Below are 7029 nucleotides of genomic sequence, written 5' to 3' on the forward strand. Positions count from 1 at the left end.
TTTTCGATCTTTGCATCCAGTCTTTTTTCAAAGTCCTGGATCATCTTCACCACCATTATTCTGAATTCTTTTTCTGTAAGGGTGCCTATCTCCTCTTCATTTAGTTGTTTTTCTGGGGCTTTATCCTGTCCCTTCATCTGGTACAAAGTCCTCTGCTTTTTCATTTCCTCTGTCTTTCTGTGGCTGTGGTTTTCAGTTCCACAAGACGAAATACTGCTGATACTGCTTGATACTGCTGTCTGCCCTCTTGTGGAGGAAGCTATCTAGGAGGCTTGTGGGTGCATCCTGATGGGAGGGACTGATGGTGGGTAGGGCTGGGTGGGCGGAGCTCAGTAAAACTTTAATCAGCTTGTCTGCTAATGGGTGGGGCTGTTTTTCCACCTTGTCGATTGTTTGGCTTGAGGCTACCCAGCACTGGAGCTTACAGGCTCTTTGGTGGGGCTAATGGTGGACTCTGGGAGGGCTCATGCCAATGAGCACTTCCTAGAACCCCTGCCACCACTGCCCCATCTCCTCAGTGAGCCACAGCTGCCCCCCACCTCTGCAGGCAACCCTCCAACACCAGCAGGTAGGTCTGGTTCAGTCTCCTATGGGGTCACTGCTCCTTCCTCCTGGGTCCTGGTGAGCACACTTTTCTGTGTGCCGTCCAAGAGTGGAGTCTCTGTTTTCCCCAGTCCTGTGGAGATCCTGCAATCAAATCCCGCTGGCTTTCAAAGTCTGATTCTCTGGGGATTCCTCCTCCTGTTGCTGGACTCTCAGGTTGGGAAGCCTGACGTGGGGCTCAGAACCCTCACTTTAGTGGGTGGACTTCTGCAATATAACTGTTCTCCAGTTTGTGAGTCACCCACCCAGCATTTATGGGATTTGACTTTTAACGCAATTGTGCCCCTCCTACCATCTCATTGCTGTTTCTCCTTTGTCTCTGGGTGTGGGGTGTCTTTTTTGGTGACTTCCAGTGTCTTTCTGTCAATGACTGTTCAGCAGTTAGTTGTAATTCTGGTGCTCTTGCAAGAGGGAGTGAGCATACCTCCTCCTACTCTGCCATCTTGATCCTATCTCTCCCAGAGATGTTCTGCAAGACTGATGCCCTTTCACTTTACTTCCTCACAGCCTCTCCCTCTCTGATTCTATAAAACAAACTGGCATCCAGACCCCGATAAGATTGTTTTTTGGAGACACTAGTCTGCCATCTTCTCGGTCTGCCAGCTTTCCGAATAAAGTTGTATACCTTGCCTCAACACCTCATCTCCGATTCATTGGCCTGTTGTGTCTTGAGCAGAACGAGCTTGGACTCAGTGGGGGAAGGAGCCAGGGAGTGCTATGGAGCCCCTTTTATAAGAGTACTGATCCCACTCGTGAAGGCTCTACCCTCATGACTTAAACATCTGCTAAAGGCCCCACCTCCTAATACCATCGCTTGTGGGGGTTAGGACTTCAGCCTATGAATTTGGGTGGAACACAAACATTCAGACCATAGCAGAGGCTGCCTTTAGACCACTTGGGCCTTAGACTCTGTTTTAATATTGGAGGCTAGAGGTTGGCAGCTCCGCTTCCCCCACTAGCCAGCTTCTTTCCCCTCATCCTATTTTCCTTTTATTTCTTCTTTTCTCTTTTTCCTTCTCTCTTCTATACGCTCAAGGCCTAAATGTGACATCATAAGGCCCATCTCAGGACTAAAAATGTTTTCAGCAAATAAGGAAATTTGACCTGCATCCATAAGAAATGCTTTCTTGAAACAGACCTCAGATCCAGCCCTGGATTCTGCAGGCACCACGGGGAGCCACAGGCAAGAGCCCCAAGTTGCATCCTCCTGGCATTGCTCGCACTGAATTCCATGAGAGTGGCACCTCTGGCCTGCAATGCCTCCCAACATGGCATCTCTTATTCGTGAATTTTCCAAAAAGCCTCTGGAGTTGTGTACAGAGTGACAGTCCTGAGGTGGTTTAGGGATGCTTTCCAATAGCTCTTTTCCATTTGGATAATTATGTTTCTGTAACCTAGGTAGAAGCAGAATAGCAAGTCTTTAGAATTTGGGTTCTGGAGCCTCTTCTGTCTGGGTTGGCATTCCGGCTCCACTACTTACTCCTGTACGACCTTGTGCAAGGCATTTAACTGCTTCCTGCCTCAATTCCTCATCTGAAAATGGGGATGACAACAGTACCTTCCTTTTACATCTGAGGATTAAATGAGCTAGTGCACTGAAAGCATTTAGAACAATGCCTGGCACTAATGAGAACTCCAGGCCAACTACTATTATGTAAAGCACTATGCAAATACAGCTTCAGCTCCTGCCCCTCAACCAGATTGCTGCTCCCTAGGGAACAACTTCAGCTACATCAGCTCTTCTGTGGTTCCTAAATGTGTATCTCCATGAGGGAAAACAAAAGGCTCTTTTCACCTGAATCTGTTTATCTTGAGCTCTAAAGAATGCTATCTTTCTCACACTTTTTTAAAATCTGTAATGGTTTTATCCAACAGTGACATCCCTTTTCAGCCTGGACATCTTTAAGGATTTTGACCTGCTTTTTGTGGAGTACTCCCCTCCAAAAATAGACATTGAAGGGTAGCAGAATATGCCACCCCAAAATATGCCACTTTGGCATATTGATTATTTCAAGGTGAATGGAATGAGAAGTGGATATGAGAAAGCCCTCTGCCCTTCCCCTATTTTTAAAATCAGCACATAAATTTATAAAGGTGCTCCCTTACTTTCTCTACCAGGAAGGACAGAAGTTAATCACCAGAGACAACTCTAGACCTTTAGCCCAAACACAGTACCAGAAGAAATCCACATAACAAACCTAACATTTTTCTCCCATTATTTTTTCCCATATACTTACTTTCCTATAATTTGCCACCCTAGAAAGTCCTTTTCCTTTTGTCTCATCACTTCTCTAAAAAGTATTATTCTTTTGTTATAATGCTATATATGCCCAAGTTCTAATCACTCTTTTGAATTACTTATCTGAGTGCTCCCTGTGTATGCATGACACATGTTAATTTGTCTGTTTCTTTGTCTCTTGCTAACCTGTCTTTTGTCAGTCTAATGATGGGGCCCCAACTGGAGAACCTAGGAGGGTAGTGGGAAAATATTTGTTTTTCTTCCCCTACAACATAGACTTCAGGTGTTCTGTGTGCAAATAGAATTAGGTCACAAGCCTCTCAGGAGTGTTGCCAAAACATTGGTGGAAAAGGGTGAGAGAGATGCCTGGGGCATTAGGAGTTGTCCTTGCTCCTCCTTTATCCCTCTGGCCACACTGCCCTTGCCAGGCTCCTTCCACAGCAGGATAAAGGGACCTCATTCTCAGCATTCAGCCTTTCCTGTGTATGTAACAGGGAAGAGTAAAATCTGACTCCATGTTGGATCTGTTTCTTTTACGTTAACCTTTGCTTTTATATCACTAAAAGGATGCTCTCTATAGCTATAAGCATTCATAATGGCTTCCCTCAGACAACTCTGCCCCTGTGCCTGAATGTTAAACTAAAGTGCCTTTGTTCAGCTCACAGGGAGATATTCTGACCCTGTCCACCTGTGAATGGTTACAGAAAAGATATTAACACATGCCCTCCCCAATGCTGGTCAAGCCAGGAGATATTTTGCAAGACTTGTAGCCTTTTTACTTTACTTCCTGACCTCCTTCTCCACTCTGTTCTATAAAAGAAACTAGCATCCAGACCCCAATAAGATGGTACTCTAGGACACTAGTCTGACATCTTCTCAGATGCCCGCTTTCTGAATAAAGTCACTATTCCTTGCCTCAACACCTCATCTCCCAATTATTGGCCTGTTGTGTGGCAAGCAGACCGAGCTTGAATTTGGTAACATATAGATCGATGTCTTCCTGAGGAAGGTTTCAATGTGCTCCTTATTGGCCACCTCAACACCTCAGACTATGAGCTGGGCTAAGAGGTAGGAAGAGTGCTGAAAACCCAGGAGCCCAGCCCCCTGGGAAGGACTCAGCACACCAGAGGGAGTGAATGAGACCACTTCATTCTCTTCTCGGCCCTGTACCCTGTTCCACTGTCTCCACTGCCCACACACCAAGAACAAAATGAGCCTTTAAAAATTCAGGGCCTGAGATCCTCTGTTCCCTGTCTCCCGTCTGCTTATTTTCATTTGGCTTCCCCACAGAAAACAACAGGTAATGATGCTGGTGACAGCCCACAGAGCAGCTCCTCAGTTATCTCATTCAGACTTGGGGACATACTTGTTCATTCATCATTCACTGATTGGCATGATGTGCCAGACACCAGGCATGTACATGACAAGCTCCCTGCCCTCAAGGAAATTGGTGACATCAATCAAGGAGCTATAAATAACAACTTATTACTAAAAAGGACTGTATTATTTCCACATAGTTTAAGAATCCACTAGAAACAGAAACTAGATTTAAGTTTTGTCCTAGACTAGTGGGAGCGAGCCTCCCTGCCAGTTAAACGCCCTCCTCCCCATCACTTCTCACTGACATACTGGTTTTCCATGCACTCCTTTCTCTCCTGCAGGCTCCAATGACTTAGCTCTTACGTTTTTCCAGCTGCTCCCACTCACTCTGGCGTCTGGGTTTCTTTCTCCCCAGGGGTGTTACAAACCTGGACCAAAGAAATCTTAAAGTCTGCATTCAAAACCAAATGAGGTTAGCTGCTTTCTTTTAACTTCAACCATGAATAAAATACTGACTGCCCTATCAGTATGTGAAAAAGGGGTCTCGAATTTCTGTGGAAGGGAAAGTAGACTATGGTGAATACATGGGTAAAAACAATGTCAGGTGACAAGCAACAACTATCATAAATGATAACTTATTTCTGAGTAACCAGACAAAGGAGAAGGCATAGAATGGATGATTCTTCTTTGGCCATTGTTTGGTACAGATCGTGCACAGTCTCTACAGTTTCTAAGGGCAAGAATTAAAGCATTCTTTAATATAAATATAAATATATATATAAACGCATATACACACACACACACACACACACCAATTGCCAGCCCATCACCTGTTTTTGTGCAGCCTGGAAGCTAAGAATGGTTTTTACATTTTTAAACAATTGAAAAAGATCAGTTACTTATTTCATGACATGTGAAAACTATGAAATTCACATTTCAGTGTCCATAAATGAAATTTTATTGGAACACAGCCATGCTCATTCGTGTCTATGAATGCTTCCTTGCTACAGCTGCATAGTTGTGTAGAGACTGTGTGGCTCATGAAGGCTAAAAAATGTTATTATCTGGAGGCAAATTTGAGCTCGCCGAGTAGACACCATGAGCCAAGCTCATTCCACCTATTTGAAAAAAATTTATGGGGACTTCCCTGGCAATCCAGTGGTTAGGGCTCTGTGCTTTCACTCCGGGGTCATGAGTTCAATCCCTGGGCGGGGAACTAAGATCCCACAAGCCGCACTGTGTGGCCAAAAAAAAAAAAAAAAAAACTTATAGAAAAGAAATAAGTTTTATTTACTATCATTGAAATTAAATGGTGGTGGATATGTCCAAGGAATATTGTGGAGATTTGGTCCCTTTATGAATCGTCTGGTAGATGAATGTATGGAGATGGTAACTAGCGGCAACAGGACAATACCAGAGTAGTGACGATATGAATAGTATCATCATGTGAGAAGACTTCTAGCATCTATGACCGATGGCAATGTTCACCTGAGAAACCAATGGCTTCTACATGTCCCCTCTCCAGAGCATCTGTTTTACTATGATATAAAAATCAGATTGTGTCTATTTTCTTATCAAACTTTCCTTTTAAAAACATCTTTGTAAGTTGAAAAAAAAATTATGTAGCTATTTATTGAAAGCCTGTCAACTCCTGGCCTAGAATATCCAGTTTGAAAGTGACCATGGACAGCTCTTATAATGTGAGGTACTGTAAAGTGCTTTACAGCTCTTGTTTCACTTACTTCTAAAAATTTCATAGAATAAGTATTATCACCATTTTTTTAGATAACAAAACTGAGACTGAGAAAACTTTGCCAATGTCACAGGAGAGGGTAAATCAAATAAGGCTGTCCGACTCCAAAACTGCTATTCTTTTTGCCATACAGCACTCCCCTTCCCCTTTAAAGCTCTGAAGGGCACATTCTGAATTATAACCAGACTTCTTAGACATCATCCATTGGTCATAATTTTCCCCCTTGAGGCCATCAAATTTTGTCTTGCCTGAGTCTTTGATTCTCCAGGCTTGACATTCTTTTAGAAGTTTCTATATGGCATAGTTTCAAGTCCCTTTACCATCCAGATCACTTTCTATGAACATATTCTCATTTGTAATCATCTTAAAGTTTGACACCTAAAACAGAACTTGATACAGGGGTTTAGTGCCATTAGCAAAGAGTATCCTCCTGGTTCTAGACATTCTACATCTTCCCAGCTTTATATTGGGTTGGCCAAAAAGTTCGTTCAGGTTTTCCATAAGATGTTATGGAAGGACTTCCCTGGTGGCACGTGGTTAAGAATCTGCCTGCCGATGCTGGGGACACGGGTTCAAGCCCTGGTCCGGGAAGATCCTACATGTCGCGGAGCAACTAAGCCTATGCGCCACAACTACTGAGCCTGTGCTCTAGAGCCCATGAGCCACAACTACTGAGCCCACGTGCCACAATTACTGAAGCCCACGCACCTAGAGCTCATGTTCCGCAACAAGAAAAGCCACTGCAATGAGAAGCCCACGCACCGCAATGAAGAGTAGCCCCCGCTCTCCACAACTAGAGAAAGCCTGCACGCAGCAATGAAGACCCAATGCAGCCAATAAATTAATTTTAAAAAAAAAGATGTTATGAAAACCCAAATGAACTTTTTGGCCAACCCAATACATGAAGAGTTGGTTTGGGGAGCCCAAAGGCAGAATCTTGCACTTATTACTACTAATTTCACCTTGTTAGATGGAGTTTATCATTCGTGCCTACTGAGATCTTTATGACCTCCCATTTTGCAGGCTGATGAAGTTGCTGTTCTAACTCCTTGCCATCCAGATATGACAGACATGCCTTGTTCCTCAACTGCGTCAGTGGCAAAAATGCAGTGAT

Source organism: Hippopotamus amphibius, chromosome 3, assembly GCF_030028045.1.
Source record: "Hippopotamus amphibius kiboko isolate mHipAmp2 chromosome 3, mHipAmp2.hap2, whole genome shotgun sequence".
NCBI lineage: Eukaryota > Metazoa > Chordata > Mammalia > Artiodactyla > Hippopotamidae > Hippopotamus > Hippopotamus amphibius.